This window comes from Arachis hypogaea, chromosome 2 (assembly GCF_003086295.3).
Source record: "Arachis hypogaea cultivar Tifrunner chromosome 2, arahy.Tifrunner.gnm2.J5K5, whole genome shotgun sequence".
NCBI lineage: Eukaryota > Viridiplantae > Streptophyta > Magnoliopsida > Fabales > Fabaceae > Arachis > Arachis hypogaea.
The window spans coordinates 48,154,561-48,170,443 of NC_092037.1; the positions used below are offsets into that span (position 1 = coordinate 48,154,561).

At 37.8% G+C, this 15,883-nt stretch overlaps 1 non-coding gene across 1 annotated transcript; it reads right to left on the reverse strand.

Annotated features, from left to right (window-relative positions):
• Nucleotides 1-2,430: 2,430 nt before the first annotated feature.
• On the reverse strand, nucleotides 2,431-2,534 carry LOC112763066 (small nucleolar RNA R71). Its single transcript, XR_003182814.1, has one exon. It is a non-coding gene; the product is annotated as a small nucleolar RNA R71 (small nucleolar RNA).
• Nucleotides 2,535-15,883: the final 13,349 nt, after the last annotated feature.

The window sequence follows — 15,883 nt, forward strand, 5'->3', positions numbered from 1 at the left end:
GAGTAGGAAGGATTGGATGAATGTAATAAGAAAATAGAGATTCGAGAGGAGCACAGCATCTCTATACGCCTATCTGAAATTCCCACTATTGATTTACATAAGTATTTCTATCCTATTTTATTTTCTTTTTATTATTAATTTTTGAAATCCATAAACATTTAATCTGCTTAACTGAGATTTACAAGGTGACCATAGCTTGCTTCATACCAACAATCTCTGTGGGATCGACCCTTACTCACGTAAGGTATTACTTGGATGACCCAGTACACTTGCTGGTTAAGTTGAACGCAGTTGTGTCCACACATAGCCAAGAGCCACAATAATGATTTCATACAATAACAAAGAATATGGATCACAATTTCGTCCACCAAGTTTTTGGCACCGTTACCGGGGATTGTTCGAGTATGGACAACTGACTGTTCATCTTGTTGCTCAGATTAGGTAATTTTCTTTTCAAAAATCTTTTTCAAAATTTTTCTTTTATTTTTCGTTTTTCCAAACTTTATTTTCGAAAAAAAAACTTAATAAAAATCCAAAAAAATTAATAAAATCATAAAAACCAAAATTCTTTTGTGTTTCTTGTTTGAGTCTTGTATCATGTTTTAAGTTTGGTGTCAATTGCATGCCTTAAAAATTTTTCTTGCATTTTTCGAAAATTCATGCATTCATAGTGTTCTTCATGATCTTCAAGTTGTTCTTGACAAGTATTCTTGTTTGATCTTGATGATTTCTTGTTTTGTGTTGTTTGTTGTTTTTCATGTGCATTTTTCGTTTGTTAGAGTCCATGCATTAAAGATTTCTAAGTTTGGTGTCTTGCATATTTTCTCTGCATCAAAAATTTTTCAAAATTATGTTCTTGATGTTCATCATGATCTTCAAAGTGTTCTTGGTGTTCATCTTGACATTCATATTGTTCTTGCATGCATTATGTGTTTGATCCAAAATTTTCATATTTTAGGTCATTTTTATGTTTTTCTCTCTCATCTTTAAAAATTCAAAAATAAAAAAAATATCTTTTCCTTATTTCCCTCCAAATTTTTGAAATTTTGGGTTGACTTGGTCAAAAATTTTTAAAAATTAGTTGTTTCTTACAAGTCAAGTCAATATTTCAATTTTAAAAATCTTATCTTTTCAAAATCCTTTTTTCAAAAATTATATCTTTTCATTTTTTTTCCATTTTTCGAAAATTTCAAAAATCTTTTTCAAAATATTTTTCAAAATCTTTTTCTTATCTTTATATCATATTTTCGAAAATTAGCTAACAATTAATGTGATTGATTCAAAAATTTGAAGTTTGTTACTTTCTTGTTTAGAAAGGTTCAATCTTTAAGTTCTAGAATCTTATCTTGTAGTTTCTTGTTAGTGAAGTAAGTAATTTCAAATTTTTGAATTAAATCTTTTTATCTTTTATCTTATCTTTTTCAAAAATGTTATCTTTTTCAAAATTTGATTTCAAAATATGTTATCTAACTTCTTATCTTCTTATCTTTTTAAAATTTTGATTTTAATTTCTTTTTCAACTAACTCTTTGACTTTTTATTTGTTTCTTATCTTTTTCAAAACCACCTAACTACTTTTCCCCCTCTAATTTTCGAAAATATCTCACCTCTCTTTCAAAATTCTTTTTGTTCTAAATTTTAATTTTTAATCTTATCTTATCTTTAATTTTCAAAAATTACTAATCCCTTTTTCAAAATTATTTTCGAAAATTCCCCTCTCTTTTCTTATTCTATTTAATTATTTATTTACTAACACCTCTCTTCACCTCTCTCTATCTAAATATCCGAACCCATTCTTCTTCATTTTTCTCCCCTTTCTTTTTCTACTAACATAAAGGAATCTCTATACTGTGACATAGAGGATTCCTCTTTCTTTTCTTGTTTTCTTCTCTTTCATATGAGCAGGAACAAGGATAAAGGCACTCTTGTTGAAATTGATCCTGAACCTGAAAGGACTCTGAAGAGAAAATTAAGAGAAGCTAAGTTACAACAATCTAAAGGTAACCTTTCAGAAACATTAGAACAAGAGAAGGAGATGGCAGCCAAAAATAATAATAATGCAAGGAGAATGCTTGGTGACTTCACAAAGCCAACATCCAAATTTGATGGAAGAAGCATCTCCATTTCTGCCATTAGAGCCAACAACTTTGAGCTGAAACCTCAGCTAGTTGCCTTAATGCAACAAAACTGCAAGTTTTATGGACTTCCATCTGAAGATCCTTATCAGTTTTTAACTGAGTTCTTGCAGATCTGTGAGACTGTAAAGATGAATGGAGTTGATCCTGAAGTCTACAGACTCATGCTTTTCCCTTTTGCTATAAGAGACAGAGCTAGAATATGGTTGGATTCACAACCCAAGGATAGCCTGGACTCCTGGGATAAGCTAGTCATTGCCTTCTTGGATAAATTCTTTCCTCCTCAAAAGCTGAGCAAGTTGAGAGTGGATGTCCAAACCTTCAAACAAAAAGATGGTGAATCCCTCTATGAAGCTTGGGAAAGATACAAGTAGCTGACCAAAAGATGTCCATCTGACATGTTTTCAGAATGGACCATATTAGATATATTCTATTATGGTCTATCTGAATTTTCAAAAATGTCATTGGACCATTCTGCAGGTGGATCTATTCACCTAAAGAAAACATCTGAAGGGGCTCAAGAACTCATTGACATGGTTACAAACAACCAATTCATGTACACCCCTGAGAGGAATTCCGTGAATAATGGGATACCTCAGAAGAAAGGAGTTCTTGAAATTGATGCTCTGAATGCCATATTGGCTCAGAACAAAGTGTTGACTCAACAGGTCAACATGATCTCTCAAAATCTGAATGGATGGCAACATGCATCCAATAGTACTAAAGAGGTAGCTTCTGAAGAAGCTTATGATCCTGAAAACCCTGCCATGGCAGAGGTTAATTACATGGGTGAACCTTATGGAAACACCTATAACTCATCATGGAGAAATCATCCAAATTTCTCATGGAAGGATCAACAAAAGCCTCAACAAGGCTTTAACAATGGTGGACGCAATAGGTTGAGCAATAGCAAGCCTTTTCCATCATCTTCTCAGCAACAGATAGAGAATTCTGAATAAAACACTTCTAATTTAGCCAATCTAGTCTCTGATCTGTCAAAAGCCACTTTCAGTTTCATGAGTGAAACAAGATCCTCCATCAGAAATCTGGAGGCACAAGTGGGCCAGCTGAGTAAGAAAGTCAGTGAAACTCCTCCCAGTATTCTCCCAAGCAATACAGAAGAGAATCCAAAAGGAGAGTGCAAGGCCATTGATGTAATCAATATGGCCGAATGCACAAGGGAGGAGGAGGACGAAAATCCTAGTGAGGAAGACCTCCTAGGATGTCCCTCAAGCAAGAAGGAATTTCCTATTAAGGATCTAAAGGAATCTGAGGCTCATATAGAGACCATAGAGATTCCATTAAATCTCCTTCTGCCATTCATGAGCTCTGAAGACTATTCTTCCTCTAAAGAGGATGAAGATATGACTGGAGAGCAAGTTGCTCAATATTTAGGAGCTATCATGAAGCTGAATGCCAAGTTGTTTGGTAATGAGACTTGGGAAAGTGAACCTCCCTTGCTCATTAATGAACTAGCTATCTGGATTCAGCAAACTCTACCTCAAAAGAAACAAGATCCTGGCAAGTTCTTAATACCTTGTACCATAGGCACCATGACCTTTGAAAAAGCTCTATGTGATCTGGGGTCAGGGATAAATCTTATGCCACTCTTTGTAATGGAGAAGCTGGGGATCATTGAGGTACAACCTGCCTTATTCTCATTACAATTGGTAGACAAGTCATTGAGACAAGCTTATGGAATAGTAGAGGACGCGTTGGTAAAGGTTGAAGGCCTTTACATCCCTGCTGATTTCATAATCTTAGACACTAGGAAGCAAGAGGATGAAAGCATCATCCTTGGAAGACCTTTCCTAGCTACAGCAGGAGCTGTGATAGATGTCAACAGAGGTGAATTAGTCCTTCAATTGAATGGGGACTACCTTGTTTTTAAAGCACATGGACATCCCTCTGTGACAAAAGAGAGTAAGCATGAAGAGCTTCTCTCAGTTCAGAGTCAAGAAGAGCCCCCACAGTCAAACTCTAAGTTTGGTGTTGGGAGGCCACAACCAAACTCTAAGTTTGGTGTAAAGATCCCATATCCAAACTCTAAGTTTGGTGTTGGGACTATACAACATTGACCTGATCACCTTTTGTGGCTCCATGAGAGCCATTGTCAAGCTATTAACATTAAAGAAGCGCTTGTTGGGAGGCAACCTAATTTTATTTATCTTATTTTATTTTATTGTTATTTTGTGTTTTATTAGGTACATGATCATGAGGAGTCACGAAAAAAATATAAAAATCATAAACAGGATCAAAAACAGCAAAAGAAAAAAATCACACCCTGGAGGAAGCACAGACTGGCATTCAACGCCAGTAAGGAGCATCTGGCTGGCGTTCAACGCCAGAACAGAGCATGAAACTGGCGCTGAACGCCAGAAACAAGCAACATTCTGGTGCTGAACGCCAGGAATGTGCCTAGAGGAAAAGCTGGCTCTGAACGCCAGTAACAAGCATGAAACTGGCGTTCAACGCCAGAAACATGTTACATGTGGGCGTTGAACGCCCAGAATGTGCACCACTCGGCGTTTAAACGCCAGAATGGTGTGCAAAGGCATTTTACATGCCTATTTGGTGCAGGGATGGAATTCCTTGACACCTCAGGATCTGTGGACCCCACAGGATCACCTCAGGATCTGTGGACCCCTCAGGATCCCCACCTACTATATTCCCACCTTACCTCCTAATCCTATTTCCCTTTTTCCCATGTCACACTTCCCAAAAACCCTTCACCAATCACCTCAATCTCTCTTCCCAATCACCTATTCACCACTCACATCCATCCACTCTTCCCCATAAACCCCACCTACCTTCAAAATTCAAAAACATTTCCCACCCAAACCCACTCTAAAATGGCCGAACCTACCCTCTCCCCTTTCCCTATATATACCCTTCCATTCTACTTTATTTTCACACAACACAACCAAATCTTTTCCCCCTTGGCCGAATACACATTTGATGGTGTTTTGTGGAAAAACGAATTTCCAACACACAAATCCAACCGGCAAGTATACCGGGTCGCATCAAGTAGTAATAACTCACTTAGAGTGAGGTCGATCCCACAGGGATTGATGGATCAAGCAATTTTAGTGGGTGATTAGTTTAGTCAAGCTAACATTGAAGTGAATTATGTGAAACTGTAGCCAACAGAATGTAACTTTGCAGGAATTATAAAGTGCAGAAAGTAACTTGCATAGAAACATAAAGAGCAAGAAAATAAAATTGCAAGAATCTTAAATGACAAGAAATGTAAATTGCATTAAATGTAAAGGGGATTGGGAACATGGAGATTAAAGGAAAGCAATAAGCAGCACTTAGAATAATTGCAGAAAAATTAAATTGCATGAAAGTAAATTGGGATCATAAACAGAAATGTAAAATGAAGAACAAGTGCAGAAGAGTTAAATTGCTTGAAAGTTAATTGAAAGCCAATAGAACAGTGAAAATAGAAGAGCAGCCAAGAACTCAACTCAATTTCACAATAAAATTGATCTCAGGGAATCAAAGAGACTAGAAAACAAGTCTAGATCTCACTCCCTTCCTTGATCCAACCAAGAAACAGATTGAAGAAGAAATTAGAAATGAATTGCAGAAATAAAGAGAAGATGAAGCAAAATGTGAATTTCAATCATGCAGAAAAAGTAAACAAGAGATCTCAAGGTGAGAATGAAACAGAATTCCTCCAATCTCACTCAAGATTCAAAACAGATAAGAAAACTAAAGGAGAGAGCTATCTATTCCTAATGGAGCCGGCCTCCTTACAAAGATGGAAGTGATGCCTTATATAGGCTTTACAAAATAAAATGAAAGTGAAATTAAAACAAATTACAAAAATGAAAATCCTAACTTAATTGATCCATGTGCCTTTGAGTGATGATGTGGGCTTAGCTTGCTTTGGATTTTTAAGGTGAAATGGGTTTTGGATGGCCTTGGTTCAATTGGTGAAGAATTGAATTAAATTGGGTTTTTAATTCAATTTCAGCCCATGAAGGAAAATTGCTTCCAGGAGGCTGCCCTGCCCTTGTGGAGGGCAGGGCAGAAAATTGGTGCATGGTGGTGCGTCCTTGGTGCGTGAGATGCTGCCCTGCCCGCGCCAAGGGCAGGGCAGGAAAAGTTGGTGCACCAGAAATTCCTTGGTGCTGCGAGAATCAGGAATTGGTGCGCCAGAATTGAAAATTGGTGCGCCAGAATTGAGCTTGGTGCATAGGATGCTGCGCGAGGGCAGGGCAGGAAATTTTGGTGCTGCCAGGATTGAGGTTGGTGCGCCAGATGCTGCCAGGGACGTGCCATGGTGCGCCAGATGCTGCCAGAACGTGCCATGGTGCGCCAGATTTGTGCACCAACCCAAATGCTGCCCTGCCCTCGCGGAGGGCAGGGCAGTGTTTTCACTTTGATGTCCCAAGTTCGAACCATGGCCGAAACACACGCTACTTAATTTCCTTGGCTTTCTTGGCACCAAAGTAAGGCCTAGTTTCTTGCTTTCTCATGGCCCTTAAAGATGCCTTTCGTTCCTGCCTCAATTGTGCGCCAAATATGGATTGCTATATATCGTTGGAAAGCTCTGAATGTCAGCTTTCCAACGCAACTGGAAGCACATCAATTGGACATTTGTAGCTCAAGTTATAGCCCTTTGAAGTAGGCATGGTCATGCTGTGTGCGGCCAGATTTTAACTTAGCGAAAATTCTTGCTTCCAACCATACTTTGCATCACGATTCTTGGCAAGGGTAGGATCGTGTGCGTGCTGGCTGCTTCCTTCCTTGATTTGGTCATGGGCCACGCTTTTAAAAGCGTGGCCTAAGGCTCCAAAGTGTACCCCAACTTCAAAGTGTACCCCAAAGCTCTTTTTTTCTCCTTTTTTTGTGCTTCTTTGCTTCTTTTTCTTCTTATTTCCTACAAGATTTATAAAATTAAAATATCAAGAAAATATATCATTTAAGTACAAAAAGCATTCAATATTTATGCACAAATCATCAATTTCTTGTATGAAAAAGCATAGAAAATGGGTATATGATGACATGTCATCAACATTCACCCTTCTCCTCAATATTTTCTTCTTATTCTTCTTCTCTTCTTTCTTCTATTGCTCGAGGGCGAGCAATTTCTTAAGTTTGGTGTGGCAAAGCATAATCTTTTTTTTGTTTTCCGTTACCATCAATGGCACCTAAGGCCGGAGAATCCTCTAGAAAAGGAAAAAGGAAGACAAAAGCTTCCACCTCCGAGTCATGGGAGATGGAAAGATTCATCTCCAAAAGCCATCAAGACCACTTCTATGATGTTGTGGCAAAGAATAAGGTGATCCCTGAGGTCCCTTTCAAGCTCAAGAAAAATGAGTATCCGAAGATCCGACATGAAATCCGAAGAAGAGGTTGGGAAGTCCTAACTAACCCCATGCAACAAGTCGGAATCTTAATGGTTCAAGAGTTCTATGCCAATGCATGGATCACTAGGAACCATGATCAAAGTATGAACCCGAGTCCAAAGAATTATCTCACAATGGTTCGGGGGAAATACTTAGATTTTAGTCCGGAAAATGTGAGGTTGGCGTTTCACTTGCCCATGATGCAAGGAGATGAACGCCCCTACACTAGAAGGGTCAACTTTAATCAAAGGTTGGACCAAGTCCTAATGGACATATGTGTGGAAGGAGCTCAATGGAAGAGAGACTCCAAAGGCAAGCCAGTTCAACTAAGAAGACTGGACCTCAAGCCTGTGGCTAGAGGATGGTAGGAGTTCATTCAATGCTCCATCATTCCCACTAGCAACCGATTTGAAGTTACTGTGGATCGGGCCATCATGATTCATAGCATCATGATTGGAGAGGAAGTAGAAGTTCATGAAGTCATCTCCAATGAATTCTACAAAATAGCCAAAAAGCCCTCCACCATGGCAAGGCTAGCTTTTCCTCACCTTATTTGCCATCTATGTTACTCAGCTGGAGTTATCATAGAAGGAGACATCCCCATTGAAGAGGATAAGCCCATCACCAAGAAGAGGATGAAGCAAGCAAGAGAGACCCTTCACGGATCTCAAGAGATGCATGAGGAAGCTCATCATCAAGAAATTCCTGAGATGCCTCAAGGGATGCACTTTCCTCCCAACAACTATTGGGAACATCTCAACACTTCCTTAGAAGATTTGAGCCACAACGTGGAACAATTAAGGGTGGAACATCATGAGCACTCCATCATTCTCCATGAAATAAGAGAAGAACAAAGAGCAATAAGGGAGGAGCAACAAAGGCAAGGAAGGGACATAGAAGAGCTTAAGGACATTGTTTGTCCCTCAAGAAGAAGATGCCACTAAAGGTGGATTCATTCCTTGTTCTTATTTCTTTCTGTTTTTCGGTTTCTATGTTATGTTTATCTATATTTTGTGTCTCTACTTCATGATCATTAGTATGTAGTAACTATGTGTTAAAGTTATGAATAATTCCATTTATCCTTCACCTCTCTTAAATGAAATATGTTTTAATTCAAAAGAACAAGAAGTACATGAATTTCGAATTTATCCTTGAATTTAATTTAATTATATTGATGTGGTGACAATACTTTTTGTTTTCTGAATGAATGCTTGAACAGTGCATAATTTTGATCTTGTTGTTTATGAATGTTAAAATTGTTGGCTCTTGAAAGAATGATGAACAAAGAGAAATGTTATTGATGATCTGAAAAATCATGAAATTGATTCCTGAAGCAAGAAAAAGCAGTGAAAAAGAAAGCTTGCGAAAAAAATGGCGAAAAAAATAGAAAGAAAAAGAAAAAGCAAGCAGAAAAAGCCAATAGCCCTTAAAAACCAAAAGGCAAGGGTAAAAAGGATCCAAGGCTTTGAGCATCAATGGATAGGAGGGCCCAAGGAAATAAAATCCAGGCCTAAGCGGCTAAATCAAGCTGTCCTTAACCATGTGCTTGTGTCATGAAGGTCAAAGTGAAAAGCTTGAGACTGAGTGGTTAAAGTCGTGATCCAAAGCAAAAGAGTGTGCTTAAGAGCTCTGGACACCTCTAACTGGGGACTCTAGCAAAGCTGAGTCACAATCTGAAAAGGTTCACCCAGTCATGTGTCTGTGGCATTTATGTATCCGGTGGTAATACTGGAAAACAAAATGCTTAGGGCCATCGCCAAGACTCATAAGTAGCTGTGTTTAAGAATCAACATACTTAACTAGGAAAGTCAATAACACTATCCGAAATTCTAAGTTCCTAGAGAAGCCAATCATTCTAAACTTCAAAGGAAAAAGTGAGATGCCAAAACTGTTCAGAAGCAAAAAGCTACAAGTCCCGCTCATCTAATTAGAACTAATATTCATTGATATTTTGGGATTTATAGTATATTCTCTTCTTTTTATCCTAATTGATTTTCAGTTGCTTGGGGACAAGCAACAATTTAAGTTTGGTGTTGTGATGAGCGGATAATTTATACGCTTTTTGGCATTATTTTTAGGTAGTTTTTAATAAGTTCAAGCTACTTTTAGGGATGTTTTCATTAGTTTTTATGTTAAATTCACATTTCTGGACTTTACTATGAGTTTGTGTGTTTTTCTGTAATTTCAGGTAATTTATGGCTGAAATTGAGGGACTTGAGCAAAACTTGGAAAAAGGCTGACAAAAGGACTGCTGATGCTGTTGGAATCTGACCTCTCTGCCCTCGAAATGGATTTTCTGGAGCTACAGAACTCCAATTGGCGCGCTCTCAACGGCAGTGGAAATTAGACATCCAGAGCTTTCCATCAATATATAATAGTTCATACTTTATTCGGAAATTGATGACGTATCTTGGCGTTGAACGCCAAGTATATGTTGCTGTCTGGAGTTAAACACCAGAAACACGTCATGATCCGGAGTTGAACGCCCAAAACACGTTATAACTTGGCGTTCAACTCCAAGAAAAACCTCAGCTCATGGATAGATCAAGCTCAGCCCAAACATACACCAAGTGGGCCCCGGAAGTGGATTTATGCATCAATTACTTACTCATGTAAACCCTAGTAGCTAGTTTAGTATAAATAAGACTTTTTACTAGTGTATTAGTCATCTTTTGACCACGTTTCATCTTTGGTCTCAGTTTCAATTTATTCTTCATCTTAAGAGGCTATTGATCATGTTTTAGGGGGTTGGCCATTCGGCCATGCCTGAACCTTTCACTTATGTATTTTCAACAGTGGAGTTTCTGCACACCATAGATTAAGGGTGTGGAGCTCTGCTGTACCTCAAGTTTCAATACAATTACTATTACTTTCTATTCGATTCTCTTTTATTCTTATTCCAAGATATACGTTGCACAACACTTTGATGAATGTGATGATCCGTGACACTCATCATCATTCTCACCTATGAACGTGCGTGACTGAGTAGGATTCCAGGAATCTGGAAAGTCTAACCTTGTCTGTGGTATTCCGAGTAAGATTCCGGTATTGAATGACTGTGACGAGCTTCAAACTCCTGAAGGCTGGGCGTGATGACAAACGCAAAAGAATCAATGGATTCTACTCCAACCTGATTGAGAACCGACAGATGATTAGCCGTGCTGTGATAGAGCATTTGGACCATTTTCACTGAGAGGATGGGATGTAGCTATCAACAAGGGTGATGCCTCCAGACGATTAGCCGTGCAGTGACAGCGCATAGGACCATTTTCCCGAGAGGATTGAAAAAGTAGCCATTGATGATGGTGATGCCCTACATACAGCTTGCCATGGAAAGGAGTAGGAAGGATTGGATGAATGTAATAAGAAAATAGAGATTCGAGAGGAGCACAGCATCTCCATACGCCTATCTGAAATTCCCACTATTGATTTACATAAGTATTTCTATCCTATTTTATTTTCTTTTTATTATTAATTTTCGAAATCCATAAACATTTAATCTGCTTAACTGAGATTTACAAGGTGACCATAGCTTGCTTCATACCAACAATCTCTGTGGGATCGACCCTTACTCACGTAAGGTATTACTTGGATGACCCAGTACACTTACCGGTTAAGTTGAACGGAGTTGTGTCCACACATAGCAAAGAGCCACAATAATGATTTCATACAATAACAAAGAATATGGATCACAATTTCGTCCACCAGGGCCATATGAATGCAGGAACGCATATGTAGAACATCATGTAGTGCAAATCAATAAATCATGAATATCAAACAAGGCAATTCATTAAGAACGACTTGAAGATCATCAAGAACACATTGTATGTGTTTTGAAAATTGCAAGACAATTAAAATCATGCAATTGACACCAAAATCAAAATTTGGCCCTAGATTCAAACAAGAACCATGAAATATTTTTGAGTTTTTATGATTTTATGATTTTTTTTGGATTTTTCGAAAATTAATTTCGGAAAAACAAGAAAGATGAAAAATTTTTGAAAGATTTTTGAAAACATTTTGAAAACAAAATAAGAAGAAAATTACCTAATCTGAGCAACAAGATGAATCGTCAGTTGTTCAAACTCGAACAATCCCCAGCAACGGCGCCAAAAACTTGGTGCACGAAATTGTGATCTCAATGGCTCCAACAACTTGGTACGCTCAATTGTAATATCACTCTTTTTCACAACCTCGCACATCTAACCAGCAAGTGCACTAGGTCATCCAAGTAATAAACCTTACGTGAGTAAGGGTCGATCCCACAGAGATTGTCAGCTTGAAGCAAGCTATGGTCACCTTGTAAATCTCAGTCAAGCAGATTCAAATGGTTATGGAGTTTTAATAATTAAAAAGATAAATAAAACATAAAGTAAAGATAGAGATACTTATGTAATTCATTGTTGAGAATTTCAGATAAGTGCATAGAGATGCTTTGTTCTTTTTGAATCTCTGCTTTCCTACTGCCTTCATCCAATCCTTCATACTCCTTTCCATGGCAAGTTGTATGTTGGGCATCACCATTGTCAATGGCTACTTCCCGTCCTCTCAGTGAAAATGGTCCAAATGTACTGTCACCGCACGGCTAATCATCTGTCGGTTCTCGATCATGTTGGAATAAAATCCAGTGATCCTTTTGCGTCTGTGACTATGCTCACCACTCGCGAGTTTGAAGCTCGTCACAGTCATCCCTTCCCAGATCCTACTCGGAATACCATAGACAAGGTTTAGACTTTCCGGATCTCAGGAATGGCCGCCAATAATTCTAGCTTATACCACGAAGACTCCGATCTTTCGGAATGGAGGCTAAGAGATCTATGCTCGATCTAAGGTAGAATGGAAGCAGTTGTCAGGCATGCATTCATGAGTGAGAATAGTGATGAGTGTCATGGATCATCATATTCATCATGTTGAAGTGCAAGCAAATATCTTAGAATAGTAATAAGCATGAACTGAATAGAAGAACAATAGTACTTTGCATTAATACTCGAGGAACAGCAGAGCTCCACACCTTAATCTATTGTGTGTAAAAACTCTACCGTTGAAAATACATAAGAACAAGGTCCAGGCATGGCCAAATGGCCAGCCTCCCCAAATATGAAAATATGATATCTCGAATGTCTCTATGATCTGAAGATGAAAATACAATTGTGAAAAGTCCTATTTATAATGAAACTAGCTACTAGGGTTTACAGAAATAGATAAATGATGCAGAAATCCACTTTCGGGCCCACTTGGTGTGTGCTTGGGCTAAGCATTGAGCTTTACATGTGTAGAGGTATTCCTTGGAGTTAAACACCAGCTTTGGTGCTAGTTTGGGCATTTAACTCCAACTTTTATGCCAGTTCTGGCATTTTGACGCCAGAAAAGGGTAGAGAGCTAACATTTTGACACCATTTTATGTCATCAAAACTCATGCAAAGTATCGACTATTATATATTTATGGAAAGCTCTGGATGTCTACTTTCCAACACAGTTGAGAGCGCGCATTTGGAGTTCTGTAGCTCCAGAAAATCTACTTCGAGTGCAGGGAGGTCAGAATCCAACAGCATCTGCAATCCTTTGTTAGCATCTGAATCAGATTATTGCTCAGGTCCATCAATTTCAGCCAGAAAATATCTGAAATTATAGAAAAACACTGATAAACCACTATTTCATGGTTTATATTGTATTTAATTGAGTGGTTTTATCAAGCATTTCACCCATTTATTCATAAGATTTGCATGATTTTACAATTCCTTCCAAGTTTAGCTCTATGATTGAAAACACGCTTCTTTGGTCTTAATTTAGCTAATCTTAATCCTCTCTTATTACCATTTGATGCCTTGATCTATGTGTTAAGTGGTTTCAGGCTTCATAGGGCAGGAATGGCTTAGAGAATAAAGAGGAAGCGTGCAAAAATGGAAGGAACACAAGGAATTGAGGAGATGACCAGCGAGAAGTCACGCAGTCGCATGGCTCACGCGACCGCTCGAAATGGAAGAAATCAGAGTGACGCGTTTGCGTGCCTGACGCGACCGCATGGATTGGAAGCTGCACGAATAATGCGAAAGCGTGGACGACGCGCACGCGTGGTACAAGAAATGCTAAGTGACGCAAACGCATGGACGACGCGGACACGTGACGTGCGCGATGTGCAGAATTACAAAAGCTGCTGGCAGAGATTCTGGGCCGCATTTCAACTCAGTTTTCGGCCCAGAAACACAGATTAAAGTCAGGGAACTTACAGAGACTCAACATGCTTTTTGATAATTCATAATTTTAGTTTTAGATGTAGTTTTTATTGAGAGAGGCTCTCTCCTCTCTCTTAGGATTAGAATTAGGATTAGAATTTATTTTAGGATTAGGATTTCTTTTCACTTCAGGATTAATTCATCTTCATATCAGGTTCTATTTTTCTTTTATTTATTTTCTCAATTTGGTTTATGAACTCTCTATGTTTAGATTGATTTTCTATTTAATATAATTTGAGGTATTTCAGACTCATGATTGCTTTTCTTTAATTTTAATTTAGACTATTTACTATTGGCTTTAATTGATTAACTAGAAGCTCTTGAGTTATCAACTATTCATGATTGATAGTTATGTCGGCTAATTAACTGGAATTTCACTAACTCTAGTCTTTCCTTAGGATTTGGCTAGGACTTGGGAAATCTAACCAATTAGTTCACTTGACTTTCCCTTGCTTACGCAAAGGTTAACTAAGTGGGATTAACTTCCATTCTTATAGGAGTAACTAGGATAGGACTTCCAAATTTTCATATCTTGCCAAGAGTTTATTTTATAGTTAATTATTTATTTTATTTGTCATTTAATTTACTTGTTCCTCACTTTCAAAACCCCAATTTACAAAACCCATAACCAATAATAAGAACATACCTCCCTGCAATTCCTTGAGAAAACGACCCGAGGTTTGAATACTCGGTTATCAATTTTAAAAGGGTTTGTTACTTGTGACAACCAAAACGTTTGTAAGAAAGGTTGATTGCTTGGTTTAGTAACTATACTCACAACGAGAGTTTACTATAACTTCTAAACCATCAATCTTCAGTTCTTCAAACACACAAACTCATAGTAATGTATAGAAATGTGAATTTTGTTAAAAAACTAATAAAAATATACTAAAAACTAACTAAATCATACTAAAAACTATATAAAAATAGTGCCTAAAAGCATATAAATTATTCGCTCATCAGAAACCCAAGAGATAAACACTCAATCTAAGGTAAAATGGAAGTGGTTGTCAGGCACGCGTTCATAAGTTGAGAATGCTGATGAGTGTCATGGATCATCACATTCATCATGTTTAAGTGCGAGTGAATATCTTAGAATAGAATGAAGCGTGATTGAATAGAAAACAGAAGTAATTGTATTAATCCATCGAGACACAGCAGAGCTCCTCACCCCCAACTACGGGGTTTAGAGACTCATGTCGTAGAAGATACAAATCAGATGCAAAATATCATGAGATACAAAATGAATCTCTAAAAGTAGTTTTTATACTAAACTAGTAACCTAGGTTTTCAGAAAATGAGTAAACTAAGATAGATAGTGCATAAATCCACTTCCGGGATCCACTTGGTGTGTATTTGAGCTGAGCATTGAAGCTTTCATGTGTAGAGGCTATTCCTGGCGTTTAACTCCAGCTTTTGTGCCAGTTTGGGCGTTTAACTCCAGTTTTTATGCCAGTTCTGGCGTTTAACGCCAGAATAGGGTAGAAAGTTGGCATTGAACGCCAGTTTGCGTGATCTCAACTCGGGTAAAGTATAAACTATTATATATTGCTGGAAAGCCCATGATGTCTACTTTCCAACTCAATTGAGAGTGCAGAAATTAGGCTTCTGTAGCTCCAGAAAATCTATTTCGAGTGCAGGGAGGTCAGAATCAAACAGCATTTGCACTCCTTTTTCAGCCTCTGAATCAGATTTTAGCTCAGGTCCCTCAATTTCAGCCAGAAATTACCTGAAATCACAGAAAAACACACAAACTCATAGTAAAGTCCAGAGTGTGATTTTTTCATAAAAACTAATAAAAATATACTAAAAAGTAACTAAAACAAACTAAAAACTACATGAAATTACCCCCAAAAAGCGTATAAAATATCCGCTCATTACAACACCAAACTTAAACTGTTGCTTGTCCTCAAGCAACTAGATGAATAAAATAGGATAGAAAGAAAATCAAGAGGCAATAACATCTTAGAGTTTTATATGAAGCTCAAATTCTCATTAGATGAGCGGGACTAGTAGCTTTCTGCTTTTGAACAATTTTGGTATCTCAGTTTATCCTTTGATGTTCAGAATGATTGGCATATATAGGAACTCAGAATTCAGATAGTGTTATTGATTCTGCTAGTTTAGTATGTTGATTCTTGAACACAACTACTTTA